General features: G+C 37.9%; 1 protein-coding gene and 1 long non-coding RNA gene across 8 annotated transcripts in view; one reads left to right on the top strand and one right to left on the bottom strand.

Annotated features, from left to right (window-relative positions):
• The window catches only part of PEMT (phosphatidylethanolamine N-methyltransferase), a 191,682-nt gene that overhangs the window by 104,472 nt on the left and 59,974 nt on the right, over positions 1-27,236 (bottom strand). The gene's annotated exons all lie outside the window — the stretch shown is intronic.
• Positions 24,246-27,236, top strand: part of LOC141501128 (uncharacterized) — a 35,647-nt gene continuing 32,656 nt past the window's right edge. Inside the window, exon 1 of the long non-coding RNA XR_012472147.1 lies at positions 24,246-24,345. This is a non-coding gene — a long non-coding RNA (uncharacterized LOC141501128). The remainder of the gene's footprint in view (positions 24,346-27,236) is intronic.

Here is a 27,236-nt window from a genome sequence, read left to right as displayed (position 1 = left end):
AACCAAAAAATTAAATTCATTAAACCCATGGGAGTTGATGAGATTACCAAGTGAAGTAGTAGAGGGGAAAAGAGAAGAGAGTCCAGGATGGAAGCTTGTGGGATACCAGTTGTTAGAGCGTGTGATTGAGAGGAAGATCCAGTAAAGGAGACTGAGAAGAAGTGATCTAATAAATAGTAGGAGGAAAACCTGGAATAATGTCTTGAAAACCTAGAGAGAAGAGAATATCAAAGAAGAGAGTGAACAATAGTGTCAAAGGCTGCAGAGACTGAAGAGAATAATTGAGAAAAGAACACTGAGAGAGTTGTTTCAGTGGGAATGAGGAGGTGGATAGCTGAATTGTAAGACACTAGAGGGTGAGAGAAGAGAAAGTAGAAGATAGCTAGAGAAAATAGCTAGCCTTTTCTGTAAAACTCTTTCTGTCTTTCCAAGTTGTCCTGAGTTGGAAAATGACTCACTGTGACTTTTAATTGGTTTTGCTGCTCAGAATTCCATCTGATGTCTTTTGGGGGGTTGTTTTGGAGGGAGTATGTTGGGAGAACTTAGCAAAAATGCTGCTTTCAGTCTGCCATCTTGACTGCATCTCATTTTCAAGGAATCTGACTGCAAAGGGCAGATGAGATTTAGAATGATAAATAGAGATGGAAAAGATCAAATGAGGGGTGCTTTTTTTTGAGGATATAAGCATTTTTGTAAGCAGTAGTATAGAAGCCAATAGACAGAGACTGGAAAAAAATTGATAGAATAGGGATGACAGAGTGGGGATTCTGTTGGAAGAGATGCTGTGGATTAAAATCACTTTTGAAGGTAGTTAATTTAAGTAAAGTGGTCTTGTTTAAGGCAACTTATTCATGTGGAAGAGGGATGAAAGAAGAGATAGTGGCAAAGGGTATATGAATAATAGGAGATAAAGAAGAGAGTTCATGGTGAATGCCAAAATTTTTTTCTGTAAAATATGAGGTAAGGTTGTCAATTGAGAAGATAGGGGGAGGTTTTTGAAGAAGGATGGAAAAGTTTAGAAGAGCTGATGTGGAAAGTGGGATAGTGAGTTGGTAAGGGATCTATAGTAGGATTGCCTAACAACAATAAGGGCCCAGTTGAGATTAACACAAATATGTAATGTTCTCAGAATAATTGCATGATTTTCTCCACCTTCATGCAGTAGGACATGTAGAGGAACAAAAATAGAGAACAGTGAGTGTCTTTCATTCAAGACTTAGACTTGACAGGGAACAACCAATAATCAGTACTATTATCAAGGCATCAGGAATTCAAGAGGAAAGTCCAGTGTTCAGTTGAACATGAAGAAGTCAATATGGGGGGAAAGTATGCAGAAATGAGGACCAGAAAAAGAACTGAGGATTTGAGGGATTAAAGATCACAGTATGGATAAAGAGCAGGGTTTGGGAAAGAAAGAAAGGGAGAGGGAGAGGTGGAAAGAAAATAGATTATGGTGGTATTAAGGGATTCAGGAATTCTTGAATGTAGAGTAATGAAGATGGCAAGATCAAATGTATTACAATCTTGTATGGGGCTGAGGTAGAGTGGAATAGGTCATGGGAAGTGAGTGAGTTGGAATAGAGGAGGTTAGAGTATCTGAGAGAGAGTTAATATACATATATACATATAATATATATATATACATATAATATATGTATACACACACACACACACACACACACACACACACACACACACACACACATATATATACACATATTGCATATCCCAAATATGAGGGGTGGAGATAAAATGATGAGCTGAACTCATTGAAGAAGGGGAAGTCCTGAAAGTTTGTAGACAACAGCTTCTAGAATTTTGATTGGGTGGTAGATATGGACTGCCTGATTTCAAAGGAGAGGTTATTAAGTAATGGAGGTAGAGGGAGAACCTGGAAGGGGCAATGGCAAGCAAGGAGTATTTCACTTCCCCTGCCATGTTCAGCAAATTGTGGGGAATTAGTGAAGGTGCAGTTGGAATAGAAAAGGTGGCCAGGAAAGTATTTCAGTAATAGCTAGAAGATAGAAGTAAAAGAAGAAAAAATTTAGTAGGTAAAGAAGTTTACTGCCTATAGAATAGGTATTGCAGAGAACATAGTGAAGGAAGTAGGTGGCATTTGGCTGGAACTTCAGGGTCAGAGGGTTGAGGGGGATGGGAATAAACAAGCAGATAGTAGGGGATCATGAATGGGGTTTGGATGATGACCTAAAGGGGTTTAGAATCACTGGAATGGGTAGGGAAGACCAGAAGTGAGAATATTCATCATTGAGTAGAATTTACCACTCCTCTTCTCTCATAATCAGTTGAAGCTCAGGCTGGACAGAAGTGTAGCTTGAGATAGAAGGTAGATGGTCAGATGAGATTTCCTATTTCATTATTTCTATTCCCTTCAAAGGCTAGAGAGTAGACAAGAGGAGATGGAAGTCTAATCTCCATGGCAATCCCATTCCTCACTCCCTTCTATCTCTTCCTTCAGGAACAGAAGGAAATAAAAAGCCTAAGGTAAAAGGGAAGATTACTCTTCTTTGCACTGAAAGTTCCCCATATCCTGGTTGGGTGGTTAGACTGGCAGAGGGAGGTGAAACAGATGGCACAGATGAAAGTCAATCCACCAGAAGCCTTCCCTCATGGTACAAGCACAGCAGGAAATAGAAGGCCCAGCCAGAGGAAGAGTTTGGTCGTCTTCTCACCTGATGCTAGAGATCAGGAAGGTACAATAGGAAGTGGCACTTGTAGGGAAGGAGATAGAAGGTGGCTAGATCAAAATTTGAGCAACACAGAACTATCCAAAACCCACCAGAAACCAAAAGAGGGAATGGAATGGTGTGAAGAAATAAAAAAAAAGCTCAAAATACAATCCAAGATGATGTACTTGAAAAAATAAAGCCTAACCATTAATGGGAAAAAATGGACACAATTTAAAAAAAAAGATAGCGGGAACTTAGAATAATGGAGTGACTAACTATTCTTGGCTCTGGAAGACTAATGATGAGACACACTCTGTATCTCTTAGTACAGAGAAAATACAGGATGTTGTATAGGCTGTCTATGACATCTACTTGATAGTTTATTTTTGCTTAGCTGTTTTTAATGTTAAAAGGGAAGGTTCTCTGAAGTAAAATCCTGCAAATTGGCAAAGATGACACAAGATAGGAATAGATGCTATTGAGAGGGTTGTGGGAGAGTAAGTATACTAACACATGATTGGTAGAGCATTTTAAACAGTAGAAGCATTTTTGAAAACAATTTGGAATTATGTAAATAAAAAAGACTAAAATAACCTTAGAGATTCCATTACTAGGGTTATGTCCCATGGAGGCTACTGACAAGAAGATACGTTCCAATATACACCAAAATATTTATAGTACCACTTTTTGTGAGAGTAAGAAAAATTGGAAACCAAGTAGATCCCCATTGATCAAGAAGTGGCTAAATGAATTTTGGTCCACGAATGTAATGGAATATTTTTACTGTTTTGTAAGAAAGAGGCATTCATGGGGCAGCTAGGTGGCATAGTGGATAAAGCACCGGCCTTGGAGTCAGGAGAACCTGGGTTCAAATCCGGTCTCAGACACTTAATAATTACCTAGCTGTGTGGCCTTAAGCAAGCCCCTTAACCCCATTTGCCTTGCAAAAAAAAAAACTCTAAAAAAAAGAATAATTCATGATTACATTTTCATAAAATGTTAATGTACACAGAGAAGAATGGGACGATCTACATGAACTAATGCAAAATGAAGTAAGCACAACCAAGAAAATAACATAAACAGTGACTTCAACAATGAAAAGAGAAGGTTTCCCCTCCCCACCCCAATCAAAAAGGTTGCAAAATTATACAGAAAAGATAAGAAAAGACACTCCCACCTTACTCTCTGTAGAGGTAGGAGGTCCATGAGTTTGACCCCTATTGCAGACTTCTCCAATGTATTAATAAGTAATGTTAAGTTTTTTTACTCATTTCTCCCCCCATCCTTAAAAATATTGTTGTTATATAGGACAGCTCTCTACAAAAGGAAAGAGGAGAGATACTGGAGAAAGTGTGGTGATGTTTAAAAAAAAAAGAAATTCATAGGGCAATAGATGGTATAAAAGTGAAAACATCAATAAAAAAAATTGGGGGGGGCAGCTAGGTGGCATGGGCCCTGGAGTCAGAAGTACCTGGGTTCAAATCCGGTCTCAGACACTTAATAATTACCTAGCTGTGTGGCCTTGGGCAAGCCACTTAACCCCATTTGCGTTGCAAAAAAAAAACTAGAAAAAAAATAATAAAAAATTTCAGAGCCCTGCCTTGGGGCGAGGGTTGGTGGTGTTAAGGGTTAGGAGACATTGATGATAATCTAAGTTCTGCCACTAATTAATTGTGACCCTAGCCAAGACACTTAAGCTCTCTAGGCAGCCAAATTTCTTATCTATAAAATAGAAATAAAATGTTTCCTCTTTTAGTAAAAAAAAAAGATATTTTTAGAAGAATCAAATGGGAAAATACAAAATAGAATTTCAAAAAAGCAAAAACCAACAACAAATAAAAAACTATAAAAATTAGGTGAAATGATAAAAAATTGATATACATTTTCTGAATCACAATATTAATAATAATTAATAATAATAATTAGTTAATAATAATTAAAATGTTTTGGTTCAAATGGTCTAATTAGGCTCCTTGCCCTAGTCATTCAAAAACATGAAAAAGGTCCCTTTAATAAGAAGCATTCACACTGATTATCATAATAGCCACAACAGCTTTCCTGGTGGCATATTCTCTTTCTAATGAGGGAAAAAAACTATTATTAATATCTTTTGTTTTTACATTTCCTATGTACCTTTCCACATTCTCTCTCCCAGAAAGTCATCTCTTATAACAACAACAACAAAAAAAAGTCTGAGGAGGAGAAAAATTCATCAAAATTATCTAACACATCAAAAAAAGTCTGACATTTGCACTGGTTTGCTCTCGTGGTTCCCCATCTCTACAAAGAAAGATGGAAGAATCCTTTTCATATTACTTCTTCAGTGCAAATTTAGCCATTTTAATTTCATATCAGTTTCAATTATTTTTCTATTATTTTTTTCACTTTGTGGTCACAGAATGTTGTCTTGGTTTTGCTTAAATTACTTTGCATTAGATGATGTCTTTTCATGCTTCTCTGTCTTTATAGTTTCTTATTGCTGCTGTTCTGTCATATCTGACTCTATGATCCTATGGACTACACTGATGATGGGGTTTTCTTGGTAAAGATATTGAAGTGGTTTGCCATCTTCTTTTCCAACAAATTAAGGCAAACAGAGGTTAAATGACTTACACAGGGTCACATAGCTAGAAAGTGTTGAACTCAGGTTTTCCTGACTTCAGGTCCAATATTCTACCCACTGAAACACCTAGTTTCTTATAGCAATAGAGTAATAAATAGTTCATCATATTCATGTATCATAACTTGTTTAGTCATTCAACAACTGAAGGGCATATACTTTGTGTCCAGTTCTTTGTTACTACAAAAAAAGTGCTTTATATGAATATTTTAGTGAATGAGACTTTTCTATCAATCTTTAATGTTTTTTGGATTATATGAAAATTTATCACCATTGAGACCGACTCAGCTTTGGATACTAAATACTTTCTCAGCTCCCTCAGTTGCCTCTCCCTTTAATCAGAGGATGAGTAAAAAGTCCTATCAAAGCTTTCTTTCATAAAGGATTTAGAATTTTCCAGGTAACTGGAAACTCCATTTTCCATCTGCAGCTGCACTTAAAGTCCCTGCTAAAAGTAATCCTCCCTACCATGTCCCCACCACCCTTCATCTTCTAATCCTTTTCAGCTTCCTTTAGTATATTGTCTCTTCTGCTCCATCCATCCTGTTATTAGATAGTAATCTCCTTGAGGGCAGAGACTATATTTCTTTTTTCTTTTTTAATTCAATGTGAGTTACACACAATAGGAAGTTAATAAATATTTACTGAATTGAGATGAACCTTTTGGTCAGTCTTTGAGGTATATGTCTAACAATGGAATCTCAATCTCAGAGTCAAAGGTAAGGCTATTTTAGACATTCTCTTCACATAATTACAAATTGCTTTTATGGCCATACCAATTCACAACTCCATCAACAATATATTAATGTGTTTGCTTTTCCACAAATCCTCCAACATTGATTATTCTACTGTTTTGTCATATTTACCACTTTGTTGGGTCCAAGGTAAAACCTCAGAATTACTTTGATGTGCACTGTTCTTGTTAGTGATTCAAAGCATTCTTTTATATGATGCTTTGATTCTGTTGATAAAAACTTGTTTATATCTGTATCACTGGCAGAATCCTGTTGATTTTATATATTTTGCTGCCTGGGGGCGGCTAGGTGGTGCAGTGGATAGAGCACTGGCCCTGGAGTCAGGAGGACCTGAGTTCAAATCCAACCTCAGACCCTTAATAATTACCTAGCTGTGTGGCCTTGGGCAAGCCACTTAATCCCATTGCCTTGCAAAAATCCTAAAAAAATAAAAAAAATATATTTTGCTACCTGCCTGTAAATTTTGGCTATCAGATTCTTATTAGAAGAGTCTGCTATGAAGTTTACTTTTGATCAGTGCTCCTTTCTCATTGTAGATGAATTAATGTGTAAAGCTTTTGTACAAAAGTTCTTCAACCTCACAAAACCAAAATTATCTATTTATAATTTGTGATCACTATCCCTTCTTTTATGGAGAATGCACCCCCTAGCCATAGTGCAATGAATGAAGTGGTTTTCTCGTAATTTTTTTAAAAATGGTACAGCCTCTAATATTCAGGACACATATCCATTTTAAGCTTATTGTGGTACCCAGTATAAGATATTAGTCTAAATCTAATTTCTGCCAAATTACTTTTCCTTTCTTCCTAGAAATTCTTGTGAGATAAGGACTTTTTCTCAAGGTAATTGATGTTTTCAAATTTATAAAACTTGAAACTGAGTTATTAAGTTAAATTGTTTTTAATCTTCCTTACCTTATCTGTTCCACTGATCTTACTTTTCTGCTTTTTAATCAGTGACAGATAATTTTGATGATATCACTCCATAGTGTAATTTGACATCTAGAAATATTATTGCACTTTCATTCCTAATTTTTCATTTTTCCCTTTATATTCCAGATCATTTGTTCTTCCAAATGAACTTTGTAAAGTATAACCTTGATGGTCTGATCTAGAAATCTATAATTTTGGTAGTATTGCTATTTATAATTTATTAGAATGGGTCACTTATTATGGATACTAAATATCCCTCCATTTTTGAAAATTATTTTTTATTTCAAGGATTTTTGTTTCTGGAGGGGGTTTTTTTGGTAATCAATCTATACAGGTGTTACATGTGCTTTGGTTGATTTGACTCCCAGGCATATTATGCATTTTATAGCTCTTTTTAATGAAATTTCCTTTCCCTTATTTGCTCCTAATAATTCTTGTAATTTTTAAAAATCTGTAGTTTTTGTGGGTTTATTTTATTTACTGCTACTATTGTCACCATTTCTAGAATTATGTTTCATGGTACCTGCCAGATCCCAAGAGAGAGAAAGGCAGAGGAAAGACAGAAAGACACACACACACACACACACACACACACACAGACACACAGAGTAGGGAGTGCTGATGGTTTTGTTTTTAAATATCAATATACAGCATTAGGATGTGGTCCAAGGCTGGAGGTAGGAACTGAGGGGTATAAGCATGAGATCTGCCTGCTAGTTGAACAGAGACTTTCTTAACTGAGTGCAGAATTTAAGTTGCACAGGCACATAGGCATCTCTCAAGGGAGAAGCTGCCATGAATAACCTTCCAATGGAGATAGCCCGGATCTCCACCTCTCATCTTTTCCTTTCTATCACCACTAGCCTACCTCGGACCCTTATCACTGCATTTCATGCCTAATCTATATCAACAGGCCTCCCTGACTCCAATTTTTTCTCTTTATAATGTCAATTCACATACCACTGTCACATAAATTTTGGGAAAATATCACTTTCATCATAGTACTCCCCTTCTCACCAATTTTCAGGGGCTCCATAGTGTCTACAGAATAAAGTCAGAGTGTTATAAATCCAAACTCTTTAAGTGGAAATTTAAGTTTTTTCAGAGGTGTTTGTCCTTGGTCCTAGACTACTGAACATTTTTATTAATATCTGGAGTGAAGACATAAATGACAATGCTTTTCAAATTTGTAAACAACATAGCACTTTTAAGGCTGGATAATAATCATATATGAGAAAACCAGAATTAACAAGTCATGTATAATGACTCAAGTCAACTTCACAAGCTAAAGGAAATACAGCTATAAAGTAGTCCATTAAAAAAAAATTTTAAACCTGGGGTTTATTTTTTTACCCAACTATAAGCTCAACATGAATACAGCAACCAAAACAGTCTTTTTCAGTCATTTCAGTTATGCCTGCCTCTCTGTGACCCCATGTCAGTTTTCTTAGCAAAGATACTGGAGTAGTTTGCCATTTCTTTCTCCAGCTCATTTTACAGATGAGGAACTGAAACAAACAGGGTTAAGGGACTTGCCCAGCCAGGGCCATTCAGCTAGTAAGTGTCTGAGGTCAGATTACTTATTCTATGCACTCAAATAAGGAAAAACCTCCTAAGTTAAAGAGTAAAAAATGGAATGAGTTATACCTAGTAGGACAGAAAAGTTCCCTTCACTAGAATCCTTTAAGCAGAAAATGAATGATAACTTGTTAAGGATCACTTAAACTCACATAACCCGAGCCTATCATTTTACAAATAAGGACCCTGAGACCCAAAAAGATTAAATAACTAGTCCAAGGTCATAAGGAGGAAATGAAGGATTAGAAACCAGGTCTTCTGACTCCCAAATCCAGTGTCCTTACTATCAAATCATGATCTTGAAGAAGAAATTCACATTTTGGGCAGGGGATTGATTCTGATATCCTGTGAAGTTCTGTCAATCTTGATTCTATCAAAGTGCATTCAACCTTACCCTGTATTACTGCCCTTCTTTTCCTACCACCCTTTCCTCCCCTATACAAACTCTCCATCCTATTCTATCTGCTAAATATCATATGTTCTGCCTAACTTAGTCCCCTTGTCACTTTCCCATCTCTTGACTTCTGATCGTGCCTTTCTTTTACTACTTAAAAATGACTCCTTCCTCTTTACCATTTATCCAAATTTTGTCTTGTCTACAAATCCCATTTTCTCTGTGAAACATCTCCTGATCATCTATGCTACCTCATCCTCCTTTGAGGTCCAGTGGCATTCACTTTCCATACCATGGGAAACCTATGTATGTACCTATGTGGGTACAGTGAATAGAGTACTTGGTTTGGAACCAGGAAGACTCATCTTCATGAATTCAAATCCAGCCTCAGATACTTAGTAGCAGTGACCCTGGGCAAGTCATTTCACCTTGATTGCCTCAATTTCCTCATCTGTAAAATGAGCTGGAGAAAGAAATGGCAAACCACTCGAGTTATTATTGCCAAGAAAATCCCAAATGGAGTCATGAAGATTTGGGTCATGAATCATAAAAAAAACAAATGAACACCAACAATCCATATCATTTATATATTACTTTATTTTTTTATTCACTTTTGTACATGTCTTATCTGAACACAGTAGAAAAAGAGGAAGACACTGTCTTCTATCTATCTCTCTTTACATGCCCCATAATAACTATGACAGTGTTCTCCAGGTGCTTAATAAATCTTGGCTAACTGAATGAACCCAATGACTCCTGGTTCTAAAATGCTCTTGAGTTTCCAAACTGTGCTGTTTATATAACTTCTCTCATGCAAACCCATTCACATCCTGTGGGACAACAAAATGAACTGAATTTCCTGGTCATTCTTTCTATAAATGGGGATGGTGCATAGCTGGAAGTGAGGGTGACTTGCCTTGAGGTATTATAGACCTCTTCAGTTCTGGAGCAGGGGAAGAGAAAAATGGAAAAAGGGTAATGAGGGTGAGGGAGGAGAAAAGAGGAGCCAACCTGAAACACTGGTAGAAAGCCCTCATACAAATGTCAAGAGGGCTTTTAGTTTAAAGAGTCCTTACCCAAGCTAACAGGATGGTGGTGTTTTCTTTCCCAAAGGAAAACTGACTGTAACTCAGGGTCTGCTGATTTAGCAGGAATTATCTCCAGAGCCAAATGGCCATAGGAGTTCTAATTGCCTGTACCTGTCCTTCCTTACCTTATAATCAATGACACAGTCTATTTATGAAGATGAAGTATTCAGTATGCCTGAGGTAAACTAACAAACGAGGCTAGGCAGACGGGGTAAATTTTCAAATAAATGGAGGTCACCATTTGCATCCCAACCCCCACTAAAGCTTAGAGGCTGTGAGAATATTGGTACTTTGCCAAAGGTTAAATGTATGGATCCTAAGCCTGTAGTGTATCTTCATCACAAACCCTGAGATACTGTAATTATATTTAGGGAAGGGAGGGAACAAAGGAACTGCTGTTCCTCCAACTTTGGAGAATTTGTAGCTGATGAGATAATAACCTAGACCATTAAACACTTTTTTGTTAAAGGCTAAACAACACACCAATTTGTAATACGGTTCCTATCTATGTCCCTATGTTGTTTGGCTAGAGATCATGATTTCCACTAAGGTGAACTGTACTTGGGAGGATTGGCTGCAAAAGCACCATCTCTCCTTCTGATTTCCCTCCCACATATGGATAACATGTAGGAGAGGAGACAGGAATAATTCTAAAATCTAGTCTTAGTCTATATCTCTAACTTTATATCCCCTCCTCCCCATATGGATCCTTGTGCCAGCTTAAAACTAGATACTTTAAAAAGCCTTCCCTGACAACAATTATAGGATCTCAGAGTTGGATGATCCTCAGGGATCATCAAGTTCAGCCTAGAGTTGAACCTCAACTGTACTACAATGTGTCCTCTAAGGGGTAACCCACCTATAAGTCTGGAGACCTGAAGTTGAAGAGGTACTTGCTCAGGGTAGCTTTAACCATTAGTGCCCTTACCTCTGAGATAAAATCTATCTTTCTACAATTTCCATCCATTGCCTTATTTAGCCAAGTCCCTTCAACTCTTTGGATTCATCTAAAAACAGAGACAAGTGCCATTATTATCCCCAATTTACAGATTAGGAAACTTTCAGACTTGGCCAGGATCACACAGAAAATAATTGTCTGAGGCAAAATTCAAACCTCAATCTTCAAGTCACACACCACAATGTCTCTAAAAATGAAAACTATCCCACCCTCTCACCAAAAAAGAAAAAAACAAAACAAAACAAAGGACATAGCAACAGCTAAAATAAAGCAAAGAAATCCCTCCATGGGGAAAACAGCAGAAGGGCTGAGAAAAATTACAATGAAAATTGCCATGGGGATAAGAGAATCACAAGATGAAACATCAAAAGAAAACAATTCTGTCATAAATATAACTAGAACCACTGAAAAGAATTTCTAGAAGGCCTACTAAAAGAATTGAAGAAATAAATAATGAAATTAGAAGTTGCAATTAAAAAAAATCAAATACAAATTTCAAAGCATACTTTGAATGCTTCAAAGTAAAGCTAAATATCTTTAGTATACCCTATCTAGGAACTAAAAAAAAAAAAAAAGAAAATCAACAGAGAAAAAAGGACTGTTTTAGATAATTTAAGACAGACAAAATGGCAGGCATGATACATTTATTTAAAAAAAAAACTACCAGTTAATAGAACATGTTATTAGAAGGGCAGCTTGGTACTGGCCCTGGAAACAGGAGCACCTGAGTTCAAACCCAGCCTCAGACACCTTAATACTTAACTTAGCTATGTGACCTTGGGCAAGTCACTTAACCCTACTGCCTTATAAAAACAAAAACAAAAGAATATGTTATTAGAAGCAAATCATTTTTTTAAATTTATTTTTATTAAAGATATTATTTGAGTTTTACAATTTTCCCCCCAATCTTGCTTCCCTCCCCCCACCCCCCCCCATGGAAAGCACTCTTGTCAGTCTTTACTTTGTTTCCATGTTGTACCTTGATTCAAATTGGGTGTGATGAGAGAAAAATCATATCCTTAAAGAGAAGAGAAGTCTAAGAGGTAACAAGATCAGACAATAAGCAATCTGTTTTTTTTTCTGAATTAAAGGGAATAGTCCTTGAACTTTGTTCAAACTCCACAGCTCCTTATCTGGATACAGATGGCACTCTCCTTTGCAGACAGCTCGAAATTGTTCCCGATTGTTGCATTGATGGAATGAGCAAGTCCTTCAAGGTTGATCATCACTCCCATGTTGCTTAGGGTGTACAGTGTTTTTCTGGTTCTGCTTGTCTCACTCAGCATCAGTTCATGCAAATCCCTCCAGGTTTCCCTGAAATCCCGTCCCTCCTGGTTTCTAATGGAACAATAGTGTTCCATGACATACACATACCACAGTTTGCTAAGCCATTCCCCAAATGAAGGACATTTATTTGATTTCCAATTCTTTGCCACCACAAACAGGGCTGCTATAAATATTTTTGTACAAGTAATGTTTTTACCCTTTTTCATCATCTCTTCAGGGCATAGACCCAGTAGTGGTATTGCTGGGTCAAAGGGTATGCATATTTTTGTTGCCCTTTGGGCATAGTTCCAAATAGCTCTCCAGAAGGGTTGGATTTAGTTAGTTCACAGCTCCACCAATAATGCAATAAGTGTTCTAGATTTCCCACAACCCTTCCAACAATGATCTTTATCCTTCCTGGGTCATATTGGCCAATCTGAGAGGTGTGAGGTGGTACCTCAGAGAAGCTTTCATTTGCATTTCTCTAATAATTAATGATTTAGAGCATTTTTTCATATGGCTATGGATTGCTTTGATCTCCTCATCTGTAAATTGCCTTAGAAGCAAATCATTTTTATTACTTATTATTATTCAATTTTATTATAAATTTAAAAATCTATTGCATAAAAAGATAGAAAATGTAGAGTTAGAAAAAATATCTTCATCAAATTTCACTAATAAAGGTCTGAAATTCAAGAAATGGGCACAGGAGCTAGGTGGCACAGTGCATAAAGCACTGACACTAGTCAGGAGGACCTGAGTTCAAATCCAACCTCAGACATTTAATAATTGCCTAGCCGTGTTAACCCCATTGCCTTAAATTTTAAAAACTTTTAAAAAAGAAAAAAGAAATGTGGGAAATTCATACAATATTGATACCAAGAACTATTCTGTAACAGATAAGTGATCAAAAGTGCAAATGTTTATCAAAAGAGGAACCACAAACCATAAATGATCTTTTAAAATATATAAAAAATCATAATGTTTGTCCTTTATTTCCAAGGAAGACCACAACATCAGGGAGATGATGTCATGACAAGCACGTGAATTGGATTTGAGGGAGGGAGTGCTGTGCTAAATCACCAGTCTCACTTTCTCTTGCAGAATCATCTGGGTCCAGTGACCAGATCAAAACGACTGAAGATGGCCCTGGATGTGAGGCAATCAGGGTGAAGTGACTTGCCCAAGGTCATACAGCTAGTAAGTGGCATGTGTCTGAGGCTGGATTAGAATTCCTGTCTTTCTAAATCACTATAGAAAGAAAACAATTCTGAGATTCTACCTCATACCCTGCAAATAGTAAAGATAACAATCATGTCCTCAGAAACCTTATCAGAAGATTCCTTTAGCTTTTGAACTCACATCTCATCTTTACCCTGTGCTCCCTTCTGATTGGGAGTGAAATGGACTGATTTCTCCCCAAAACTCCTCTTCAGAAAATCATCAACTGGGTATCTTTTCATTTCCCACATGGCTGCACTCCTTTGGATATCTTCCATGCTGGGACCTTCCTTACCCTCCCACTCCTATTTTCAGCAAGCTAGAAGATTTAGACTGTAAATTCCTTGAGGGTAAGAAGTTCATAGTGGGAATATATACATAATCAGGTAAATACAAAAGAAAGAAAGAGAGAGAGAGAGAGAGAGAGAGAGAGAGAGAATAAATACAAATTAAGGGAAGGGAGCATTTGAGGGGATAACAGGAAAAACCTCCTATAAAAGATGGTACTTCAGTTGACCCCTGAAGGGTCTAAAAATTCTAAGCTAGTTTCAACCCAAGGAGAGAGCCTCAAGAGTTTTGGACTATAAAAGAAAAAGGCCTCCTATAGCCTCGAAGCACATTGTTGTAAATTGGGGATAAAGATGGCATCTACCTCAAGTCCCTTCCCCTCCCCAACAAAAAGGAATTAAAGACACTTGCCACCATCTGTCAAAGAATACTCCATTTGCCTCACTTACTCAGCTGTGGCCAAAAAGACAGGTGAAAACGAACAGAACAAACCGAAAATTAATTCATCCAAGCTGGGAACAATAATAGCCACCTGGGTGCCACCTCTAATGAGATGATTTAAATGTGTTCTCCCCATGGCCGGCTCTTCTAAAATATCATCAAGGTGTTTGGGCAGATGAGATAATAGCATGCAAGCCGTCTGTGTCCTGTCTGGGGAACCTTAATTAGCTGCTGAAACAATACTTGACTGTTGCTGCTTTCTCCTAATTATGAACAATCTTATCTCCATTTCATTTGGGAGATGCTAGTAGTGCATCTATCAAGGTCCCACCTGACACTTAGCATTCTTGAATTGATTTTGAAGAATTGATTTTGCAGATTAATGCTACCTCTATTAGTTGGAATACCTCAACTTTGCCATTACAACAGCCGATTCTGGAAACAAACCAGGCCAGGCATGGAAGATGGGACAAGTCAGTTAGTTGCTTTTTTCTTTCTTTTTTTTATCCTTTATGATTACATCTGAGCCTATAGCTTGCAGCTGATTACTTTGAAATGAGAATGACAATACAGCAACTTGGGAAGGTACAAGATATAATATTTAGAGAAGTTGGAAAAATCCACTTTTCTAAAGTCTTTAAACAGACCTTAAGCGATGTACCTGAAAACTAAGGTAAATTGGGAGTTCTGACTTGATGGAGTTTTCCTTCCAGGCTGAGTTTTGACCCTGGTTAGGAATCACTAATAGCTGTGGCAGGGAAGATAATTCTCTAAATGCTAAGCTGAAGGGAACTTCTCACACAGGGAGCTAAAAATGATAAAAGGAACAAACACAGAACCATAAACTTTTAAAGCATTAAGCGGGGGAATGTAGCTAGGTGGCACAATGGATAGAGCACCCAGCCCTGGAGATGGGAGGACCTGAGTTCAAATCCAGACATTTAATAGTTACTTAACTGTGTGATCCTGGGCAATTCACTTAACCCCACTGCCTTGCAAAAAACAGAGAGGGAGGGAGGAAAATGAGACCCAGAGAAGTAACAACCAAAATAAAAAAAAAGTACATGGCAGACCTGAGCCTAGAGTAGGAAACTCAGAAATATCTTATCAGTCATATTTTTAAGAACAATAAAATGATGATCTCAATTCTCTGCCCTTTTCTCTGTGCTCTTGAAAATTCTCGGAAGACTCAACAACTTCCCTGGCTCGCCCAACTTGAATGACTCCCAAATTTTCACTTCCAGGTCTGACCTTTCATCTTCATTGCAAAGTCTATATTTTCTTTCATCCATTGTCTATTTATTGACAATCTTTATACGCAGTTCACTATGCTAAAGAACAGAGAGAGAGAGACACTTGCCTCAAAGAAATTCACCTTCTAATGGGGAAAAAAACAACATGAAAGGAAGTGGTTGTCAAGGAAGAGAGTTATGGTTTGAAGAACCATAGGAAGGATAAATTAATCCATAGAACAATCAACTGACATACCCTTACCAGAGGCAATTTATTTTATTCTGTGCCCAGATTAAGTGATGGAAAGCTGAGAAGGGTGGGGTTTACCTGTAAAGTGGCAGGTAAAGGCAAGACAGCCTGGATGGTAGGTGAAGATGAAGAAGCATCACCAGTTCTAAGAACCAGTTAGACAGAGAGAACCAAGCAATTACTTTGTATTCATTCAACTACCAATCAAGATGGTTGGATGGGCAAGAGTTCCCTAAATTAGCTCCCTTAACCAATCATCTCACTTCAGTCAGTGATAAAACTCCTCTTCCGTGGATGGTGCTAGAAATACTATTGTTACCTCAGGTTCTTCCTTCTTTTCAATTTTCATTCTGTCACAAAATCCTATTATTTTTTCATTAAATGTCGTTTGCATTTGTCTCTTCCTCTCTATTCCTGTGGTCACCATCCTAATCCAGATTCTCATTTCATAACTAGATTAGTGCTACAATTGGTCTCCTTGTTTCCAGGTTTTTTCACTTCAAATCCATCTTTCCAATAAACAGTAATGGAACTCAAAATTCAGGAACCCACGTTTGGGGTTTATAAAGACGAGGTCCAATCTTAAACACATATCCCAAATCTTTAGTTCATTTTGTCCCCTTCCTCATTTTCCACTAGAAACCTCAGAAAAGTTGTTTAAAATGTGAGTAAAATGTGAGCAAAAATGTGAGTAAAAAGTCTCCAGTATGCTGCAAGCACAAAGGCTCACAATACTGGATATAAGACAGTTATATTTCACCCCTTAGAAAAAAGATAGGACACACAGTAGCCTATTCTAATATTCCAGTAAGTTCTTCCTCCACTTCAGGGACCTATTTAGGCCTTCAATGTTAAAGTATTACTTTAAGATTTCAGATTCCTCATGGTAGAAAAATTAGTTTAGCAACCCTCTTTTCAATTGACCCATACAAGTCAACTAACTCCCAGTAGTAGCAAAGGGCAAATTCAAGATTTTAATCCTTCATCATTGTGGATCAGTACTTTACTGACCTTCCTGTATTAACCCAGGGACTCAGACTTCAATCCAGGACATTTGTCATTCCTCCAAAAGGTTGGGCTTCTGGAACCCTCACCACTCAGGAAGACAGTTCTCTTCACAGCTATCATTTTTCAGGCTTGGTACTGGCACCACTGCCTTTCCATAGCTTGTCCAGGTACTTAGGGGCCCAAGAACTAGCATTAATTCACCATAACTCTAGACTCAGAAGCTTCAAAGGACAGAAATGTGCTGATACTGCCTTTCCAAGACTGGGAAAGGCAGTGTATGTGGTCCCTAGGAATCTGTTCCAATGCAGAGGCTTCACCACCACCCATCCAGCCAAAGGGATCAAAGTCTACTCTTAAAGTCTCTGGCTTGTACTAATCAGTTCCTGGATCTTCCCACAGACCACCTGATTTTATAACTCATAAAGTTTTTTTTAAGGTTGTTTTTCTTTTTGCAAGGCAAATGGGGTTAAGTGGCTTGCCCAAGACCACACAGCTAGGTAATTATTACGTGTTTTGAGACCGGATTTGAACCCAGGTACTCCTGACTCCAGGGCCGGTGCTATATCCACTGTGTCACCTAGCCGTCCCATACTCATAAAGTTTTATGTGCTTCCTTTCATAGGCCTAACACAAAAAGGTGGCTCTAATCTACAATGGCCTAAATCAAAGTATCCCCAATGCTGAAATGCCAATGTGCCCATCCTCATAGAAGTATGAATGGGTCTGCCAAGCCAAGGGTATCTATCACAGTCATCTCAATTTCATGTACATACCTTTTAGGGAGCATAACTAGACTTTTGTGTATGATTAAAGTCCAAAAAATGGTCTGATCCCTTTAACTCAAAAAGTTGATCCCCTTATCAAACTTTGACAGAAAAAGAAAAAAATTTACATCATCATCCATAAACACTATAATCTGAAAATTTCCTATCCATTTGATCTTATTCCTCCTCAACATGGATCCTAGGGGTCCAAAATCTGGGTAATTGGGTTCTATTTCTAAGATCTAATATTAGTCAAGGAATGAACCTAGGGTTAGTCACTTGATCTGGCTGAGAGCTTCCTGAGGAAAGCCAAGTCTTTTGGAGGAGAGACAAATGTCTTGGACTGAAGACTGAGTCCCTGGGGCTAGCACAGGAAGGTTGGTTAGGTACTGATCCATAATGATGAGGGATAAAATCTTGAATTTGCCCTTTGCTAGTACTGTGAGTTAGTTGGTTTGTGTAGGTCAACGAAAAAGAAGGTTGCTAAATTAATTTTTCTACCATGAAAAATGGAGAGAATGTTGTGGTGCTCTGGAAAAGGGCACTGGATTTGTAGTCAGAGAAAGTGGGCTTAAATATCCACTCTGCTACTTTCTTTCTTAGGCAAAAACATATCCCTGCTCTTGGCCTCTGCTTTCTCACAAATAAAATGTGAAGGTGAAACTAGATAAATCTTTCAAATCCCTTTTGGTTCAAAATCTTAAAATCTCTATCCTAAAGGGATGCTGAAAGACCAATGAGTTCACCATCATGAAATCACTGAGATTCACAGTATAATTATGTATGTGTGTGTAAACATACACAGACACACACATATACACACACACACACACACACACACACACACACACACATATATGTGCATGCACAGGGTCTTATATAGAAAAGGCACTCCAATAACTACCTGATTTCTATAATCTTGTGGTGCTCTTGATATTATTATAAAATGTGAAAAGTATATGAATCTATTCGAAGTGAATAAAACAGACTTTCAATTTATTTAAAAGTTCTAAGATCCTTTGAACTTAAAGAACCTCAAAGTTCATCTAGTCCAACTCCTTCCTTTTAAAGAAAAAGAACTAAGGTCCAGATAAATTAAGTGACTTGGCCAGGAGTGGACTGAAGTCTGAGCCCCTGGGTTAGCACAGGAAGGTCAGTAAGGTACTGATCCACAATGAGGAAGGATCAATATCTTGAATTTGCCCTTTGCTACTACTGGGAGTTAGTAGGCAAAAATGATCTACCTTACAAAAAAATTGACCCTTAAGAGTTTTAAAAAGCCAATCTCTTCACTTCAGATAAAATTTGATATACAAAAATTAGATTTCAGGGTAGGGTAATATTCCTTTGGGTAAGGCATGATGCAATTGTCTTAAGGATTGTTTAAACTATCAGACTCAGGAGTGATTCTTTAGCTATTATTTAATAAACTGAAAAGAAATGATCCACCTTCATAGGTAGACATTTATCATGTTCCCCAGCATGCCTCTGAAAGGGAATCTGCAAGGATGCCATGAAGCAGACTGGGAGCTTGTCTGGTTTCACGTGGGTTTCTTTAAATGACACCAGCTCATGTTTCTAAACCTGCTTTTCATTAGAAGGCCAGTCAGCACAAGCAGAGCTCTGACGCTGATTCAAAAAAGACAATTTTGCCTTCAACTCTGAACAGAATTGTGTTCCTGCTTTCTCCAGAGATATTCCTATATTACAGTGATAACAGTACTTCACTCCCACTTCTCCACATTGCTATAGGAACCAGGAACCAGGCATCTGACAGGTCATATTGAATCAGAGAGGAACCTGGTGGGGAGGGGAGAAGGTAGCCATGTGAGCTAAGTTAATAAACCCCCTACTAATTCAAAGGTAAAAAGAGTGGGACAATCTCTCCTTCTGCACACCCTTTTTTTGAGACCTCTTTCTTCCAAGGTGAGCTCTAATAATCACTAACCTGATTTCACCTGCACACAACTAGGGGGGAGGATTAAGTACACAGTGTGATTTTCTAGTCTCTTTCCTCCCCCTGCCTCCTGCTGCTCTCCAATGCATCTCTTCAGCCACTCTAAGTGGCTCCAAGCTGAGAGAGGACAGATACATGGGAGGCAGCACCAGAGATTTGGGCTTCACATTGTTAAGCAGAACAGTTACATAACATCCGAGTTGTGTGCAAAAGACACCCAAGACATTTAAGACTCTTCTGGAGAACAGCATGAATATGGTACCTGAATTCCAGGGTTCAAGGATACATCTGGAGCATCATGTACCCATGATCACATGTCCAAAGAGAAGAGGGAAGAAAGAATGAGAGGGCTGCAAAGAGGAAAGAATCCCAGTTCTGTAAGAGAGGTCATCTCCTGCAGTTCCCTCACTGTCAGCACACTGAAGCCTAGAGAAAGGAAGTAACTCAACCAAGATCAAAAATTGAGTTAGGAATAGCATCTCAGCCAAGTTCTCCTGACTCTAATATAGTATTAAATGCCAGTGATTGAGCAATTATTATAGTTTCTTGAGTAACAACTTATGTGCAAAGAAAACAGGCAATAAAGCCTTGTATTCAAGTACCATTTGAACTAGGTCACCCCTAAGGTCCCTTCCCAATCTGAGAGACTATGAAATGAGGGGGCTTGAAAGAAAAAGAGAGGAATTGGCCCTAGTGGGACCTCAGAAAGTGAGACATTCTACTCCCTTCTGGTCTGTGGCTGGATGGAGCCTTGAGTGTTGGGAGGTTCCACTCCCCCAACCATTCCATTTACAAACCCCTCACTAGAAAGCTTCATTCTTTAGCAGTCAATGAATACTTCTCATTCAACAGAAGGATAAAGTTATAGCAGAAGTCAGAGGGAATGATATACTGGTGAAAGAAATACAAAGGGAGAGTCCTCAAAATAAGCTTCTTGCTACTAAGATATCTTTTTGTTCGGCTTAATGTTGCCTTTGAAAATAAGATAAACAGGAGAACAGTCTGAAGAAAAATTATGCTATCAGCCCGAGACAATGAGAAATGCACGAGTGAGAATTAGGAGATCTGAGTTATAGTCCTGATTCTCCCATTAATTGGTGAGGGGATCTTGTACATGTACTTTTCCCTCTCTAAGCCTCAGTTTCTTTTGTATAAAGTAAGAGACAGAATAAATGATTTCTAGGTTACTTGAGTTCTAATTCTATAATCTTAGGTTGTCCTGATGTCCCTTTCAGGTCAAAGTACCACATCAAGGTGTCTCTTCCCAGAAAACCAGTGCTCTAGTCCTGAACCCCCATTGTGTGAAGACCAAGCTTGCTCTCCCCTTAAGTGCCTCATGCTCTAGGGTTCTTCCCACTCTCCCCCCACCAATTTGGTTTTCTGACTGCCCAGTCACTTCTGTCACAGGCTCAGTTTTTTTACCAGTTAACATTGCAGTCTAGAGTGACAAGAACATTAGATTTGGAGTTCAAGGATCTGCATTCAAACTACGGCCTTGCCACTTACACCATGTAAGTATTTGGATGGGTATCAATTTAAATTCTCTGGTTCTCAGTTTCTTCATTTATAAAATAAGGTGGTTGGATTAGATGACTTCTAAATTCCTTTCCAGGTCTAAATCTATGAGCCGAAGCAAGGTAATCTGTTTGACTAATTTATTTTAAAGTATTAATTTGTGCTGATCCCTTACCACTGTTCCCCTATCAATTCACATATTTACATATTAATAGGGATCCAATCCAAAGGAATAATTAAAGGGAATTTCAAGCAAGTCTGTGACTGGAATTGAGAGGTACAGTTGGGGCAAGAAATTTCATAACCATTTATTCTGTATCAAGTCAACTTTAATTACACCTATTGTGGATCTGACCACAGAGAACTCCCTAAGACTGAAATTTCCAAAGGTCGGGGACATATGACCAGTTCAATTTGGCATCAGAAATAGCCGATAAAGTCCACATAGACTTATTAGGGATGATAGTGATTAGCCTGTCAGAAGGAAACATAATGACTCTTTCCTGGAGTCTTGTTCGTCCCCATCTGGAATGTTCTCCCATTTCATATGCTTATCATATCTGCCCCATACTTGAAGGCATAGCTCAAATCTTATCTCCTGTTTCTAGAAGCTTTCCTGGGTATTCTATTTCTCCTTGATTTCAATCTCTCACATGCTTATAGACAAGGGACAGGCAAGGGAAAAATGAGGAAGATCCCAGATGGCATGACTTTTCCCATGTAGAAACTGAGCTTTAGTAAAGGCAGATGCTATGTCCAAACCAAAATAAGAGACTTTTTGATGGGGAGATGAAGGTGTCTCCAGACCATGCATAATTATTTTGTTTATACTGAAATATACTGAATGAAGCTATAGCATAAAAGTCAAATTCATAAAGAATTTGATTCCTTTATTTAACTTTTAATGTTCCTTCAACTTTAAAAATATTTATAAGATTTATTAATAACTACATTTTAAACCTATTTGAATGAACTATTTTAGGTATTTTAATAATACATTCATTTCAATTACTTTAGGGTAATGGTGGAAAGGAAATGAATAAATACTCCTCTTTAGAAAATGATAAAACTTTATTTTGTGGTTTAGAAATAACAATTGTTAAACCATACTGTCCCTTTAGTTGAAAATGTTTTAACTTCTCATAGAAATTTTGCAAATTAAGTGTAACATTAGCAAATATATAATATTATTAAATAAATTCCCTAATGGATTTCCCCCCGAAGCCAAAATAGAAGTCACATTATCACTTAAAGGAAGCTTCACCTAGACAGCACAGGAGAAGAAAAAGAAATCTCTGGAGAGAAATGCCCAGAGTTATATGTAAACATTTTCTTAATGAAATATAAATGCTGGAAGCCTACTTCCATTGTAACGGTGGGGGGGGGGGGGTCAGTCAGTACCCTCTGATTTTGGGGAAATCTCTGATTTTATTAGCATAAGCTTTCCATATGGATATAGATCAGCAGTATTTAATAGTATTGTCAGTAACTTAGACTTTTAGGAGAGCTGTATGGGACAGAGAGATGAAGCAAATTGCTTTTATAAAGAGCCACGAATACTTCCAGACTCCACAGCCTGCCTTTTATCCACTAAAATTTGCTGTGACTCTGAATAAGTAACTATTTTTTTAATTATATAAAAATTTTATTTGTTTTTATAATTACAGCCAATGGTAGTTTTTACTGAATAAGTAACTATTACAAGCAAGGCTGGCCACTGTTTCATTACAGGGCAGCAAGCACTGGGCCTGGCCTCAGGAAGACCTGAATTCAAATCCAGCCTCAGTTACTACCCTCAGTTTCCTCATCTATTAAATGAGAATAATATAACACCTACTTCCCAGGGTTGTTCAGAAAGGATAATAATTGAAAAGTGCTTTGCATAGTGCCTAAGACATAGTGCTATTATAAATGTTAGTTATTATTTGTAGTCTGCTGAATATTCTGAAAATTGGATGAAGCTGAGAAGTCAGAGGCTTTTGTTATCCCTCAGGTCTCTGGTCCCTTATCCTGATTTCTACTCCCCCCCCCCCCCCCCCCAAATGTACCTAGAAGAAAATGACATAGTCACAATCTATTGTACCGGGGATTTTTTTGTGGTTTCATTTTGATTTTTAGTGATAAATGAACATCATACATGTGTGTATACATATATGCATACACACATATATATTTATATGCATGCATACATGTAAAAATACACACACATACAACCCTAAATACATAACTTGAAGCCACTGCTGACATATAAGTCTATACTTGATCCTACCCTACATGTTAGGATTAGACCTGTAACTTCACTCATAGAAAGGAGCTTCTGGGGAAAGACTTCCTTTACCAATGCTATTCAGCACCATCTCTGAAATGAGATGCCTAGAGCCCTGAAATAATCCTGCAGCCACTATATGTCACAGGTAGGACTCGAACCTGGGTCTTTCTGGCTCCATGGTTACTTCTCTTTCCACTATTACATGCTGCCTCTCAGGTAACATAGTAACACTCCTATAGTACTATTAAATCTCATCTACTTTAGTTTTTTTTCTTTTACTCTTCAGCTAAACTTGGTTATAGGTTATTCATCTTCTTCATACTGATTCCATTAGACCAAATAGTGTTTTTGTTTGCTTTTAATTTCACCAATTTAAGCATCATCCTCAAGGTGAGAATTCTCAAGTACTTTTCTTTTTAATGTTGCAAGTTCTACAGCAAATTACATTAGCCTAGTAATCTGTTATTTAGATTAAGCAATGAATGCTTTAAGAGGAATCATAAAGCAACTCTTAAAATAAATGGCAAAGTACATAGAAGCTATTAGATGCCCAGCAATCACATATATAGTAAGTAAAATCCAATAGATATCCTAAAATAAAGTCAATTGTGAACTCTTCAATTGCTATTATTTATATTTCTGTTTGATGACCTGGACATAGGTGAATTAAGCTTTAAAGTTGTTACCTGACCTGTCACTAATGTTTTTTATTAGAACTTATTTTTTAAGAAGACTAAAACCACCTGAGTAAAGAGAAACTGGATTGCATCTTACTTGAATATACCCTTAAATCTCTTGAATATACCCATCATCTCTCATTAACTCCTATTTTGTACCTTTCTTTCTTAGTAATAGGAATACTTTGTCTTAAAATGGTGATGCCTATCACCTAAATGAGATTTAAAAAAACCCTCATAGTCCACAACATACTTACATGGGGGTTATGTGCAACTTATTTACATGTGGTTGTGTGTTACTTTTTGTTGTTGTTCAGTCATTCAGTTGTATCCAACTCTTCATGACCTCATGGACTTAAGCACATCAATGTTGTCCACGGGGTTTTCTTGACAAAGATAGAAATGGTTTGCCATTCCCTTCTCCAGTGGATTGAAGCAAATAGAGGTTAGTGACTTACCTAGTAAGTGTCTGTGTCTGGATTTGAACTCACATCTTCCTAGCTCCTGAGCCACCTAGCTGCCTGTGTAACTTTTTACAGATGTCTTATTATGATATATTATGATAATATACTGTCTCCAAAATGGCAATGGCAAGTTTGTTACTTAACCCACAACTCTCCCTACTACCTAGGCCCCAGAGGTCAAACCATCAGGATAGCCTCACCTTGAGTCCTGGGTCTTTGTACTGTGTGGCTGTGGGAAAATCACTATCATCTCCATTTCCTTGAAAAGTAGTAGACAAGAAAGAGTATTTCCAGAGACTCTTGCAACTAATTCTGGCCTTTTTTAAAACTGTGCAAGTCACTCAACCTCTCCTGACGCAAGTTTCCTTGTATATAAAATAAGAAGATTGTAATAGATGGTCTCTTCCTTCCAGCTACAAATCTGGATACTTCCTAACCATGAATACTGCAGGAAAGTGGAAAGGGCTGTTTTGAGAAGTAGCGGGCTGGGACAGGCATGGGGCAGCTAGGTGGTGCGGTGGATAGAGCACTGGCCCTGGAGTCAGGAGTCTGGCCTCAGACACTTAATAATGACCTAGCTGTGTGGCCTTGGGCAAGCCACTTAACCCTATTTGCCTTGCAAAAAAGAGAGAGAAAGAAGTTTCCAGCTGCCTTTTATGGAAAGGCTTCAGTCTGAAGTCCAGCAATTAATTTTACTGAGAGGGCTGGGTTCATTGGCTTTTAAGAACAGAACCCTTCTGATTCTATTCCCTATGGTCCTGACCACTGTCCTTTATCTCACCAGGTTCATAAATGCAGAATTGAAGGTTAACACTACAAAGAGAAGTACATTACTCAAGCAATCAGGCCATCCTTGGCCCCCTCTAACAGAGACAAGTAGAGCACAGGTCTTCAGAAAGGGCTAGAATGACCAAGGAATCCATGAGTGATAACCTCTGACATCAAAGGAGCTCTACCAACCCCTGAATTTACCTTTACCTGCTCAGGATTGGTAAATTTAAAATTGCTAAGTGCCTATGGTCTACTTATCCCAGGCTGGGACATTTTGAACAAATATCTTCTTAGCAGGTATAACACAGAGCTCTCTCTAGCCTGTAGTTTCACTAGGACTAGTCTGTTGTTCTGAAAAGGGCTGGTTTTCCTGTAACACGTATTATTTTGCCTGTACTAGACCATGACAAATAGCTGAGAAATTGGGTGGCAGGCAGAGCTGATAAGTATATAGATCTTTTCTCTGTAAGTAAGTCACAGTAAACCCTAGGATTAGATTTAAGTTATGTGAAGCTGCTTCAGTTCCTGGAGAAATAGTACTAGATGCAACCTGACAAATTATTTGCAATTCAGGACTTTGATTAAATTTAATTAAGTCATACAAATGTATGAGAATGTATACAAATTAGGGACCAACACATGAAGTATAGTACTTCCCCGTCCTTTTATAAACAGCTCTAGGACATTGCTACCATAAGAAGGTTTGGATTAGTTTTAAGAATGGTTAAATTTGATCCTGGAGAAAAGATGAGAAAATGTATGTTCCAATGGCAAGGCAAGGGACTTCAATGTGAAACACTACTTACACTATCAGACAAGTGGATGTGTCTGCTGCTGGCTTTGCTGAACTATTTATGTTGTTTTAAATTATTTCAAGGAAAGGCTTAATGGATAGGGAAGGTGGAGGGTTATAGCCAGAAATAATTGTGATGATAAAAATTAAAAAAGAAAAACCAAAAAAGTATCAATAAAACTCTTTTTTAAAAAATGAGGATAGGGCAGCTAGGTGGTGCAGTGGATGTAGCACCAGCCCTGGAGTCAAGAGGACCTGAGTTCAAATCCAACCTCAGACACTTAATAATTACCTAGTTGTGTAGCCTTGGGCAAGGCACTTAACCTCATTGCCTTGCAAAAAAAAAAACCTAAAAAAAAATGAGGATACTTAAATTACCTATGTCTGAAACAGGATGTCCTTAGCTAGCTTTAAATGTTCTCAGTTGCCTTCTAGGAAAGCAGACAGCAAATATTCAAAACTTAAGAGCTCATCTTTGCCTCAGTTCCTTCCCTAGAATTTGGGATTAGGACATACATAACTAAAACAATTTGAGAGGGAGGGGAAAACTTAAATTATGTAGCAGTTCTAAGGCACTTTTAAGTTTTCAAAGCACTATATATGCTCTCTCCTTTGATCTCCAATACAGTGAGGTAGGGCTTTTAATAGCCCCATTTTGCCGATCAGAAAACTGAAGGTGAGAGGTCACATGAGCGACCCAGGGTCACCTCAGCTAGTGTCCTAAGCAAGAATTCAGGTCTTTCTGACTCCCAAGTCCAGTGCACCATTCACTACTCCCTGGAGCTGCCACCATGGCTCTTTTGCCATATGGCTGGGCTGTAACACATAGTTCTGGTTTCATGAAACCCTGACATCTTAACTCATCTCAGAAGCAATAAGGAAATTTAGACAAGATTAATTATAATTTCCTTTAGCTTTTAAAGATGACTAGTTAACATGAAGTGCTTTGAAAGAGGAATAAGAAGGAAGAAAAAATGAAAGGCTAAAAAAGATCAAGGAGAAGAGTGGGGTGTTAAAAAAGGAAGGAGAAGAGGAGATGGATAAATAAAAAGAGAAGTGAGGATGAGATATAGAAGGAATGAGAGGAAAAAGGAGGAAGAGAAATAGAGGAAGGAGGAAGTAAAGCAGGAGTCAAAGTCTTGGCTGGGGAGCACCAATCCAAAATGTCTCTCTAAATAAACAAATGCTTTGCTCCAATTCAGGTGCATTGGGTAGGAGAAACTGGACTCACTAGGTCAAGGTGACCTTAGTACCAAAGGAATAAGATAAGCAAAAGGGGGTGGGGGTGGGGTAGTTACTTTCAAAAAG

Source organism: Macrotis lagotis, chromosome X (genome assembly GCF_037893015.1).
Source record: "Macrotis lagotis isolate mMagLag1 chromosome X, bilby.v1.9.chrom.fasta, whole genome shotgun sequence".
Classification (NCBI taxonomy): Eukaryota; Metazoa; Chordata; class Mammalia; order Peramelemorphia; family Peramelidae; genus Macrotis; species Macrotis lagotis.
The sequence above is the reverse complement of the archived record's forward strand: the minus strand, read 5'-3'. Positions and strand labels throughout refer to the sequence as shown.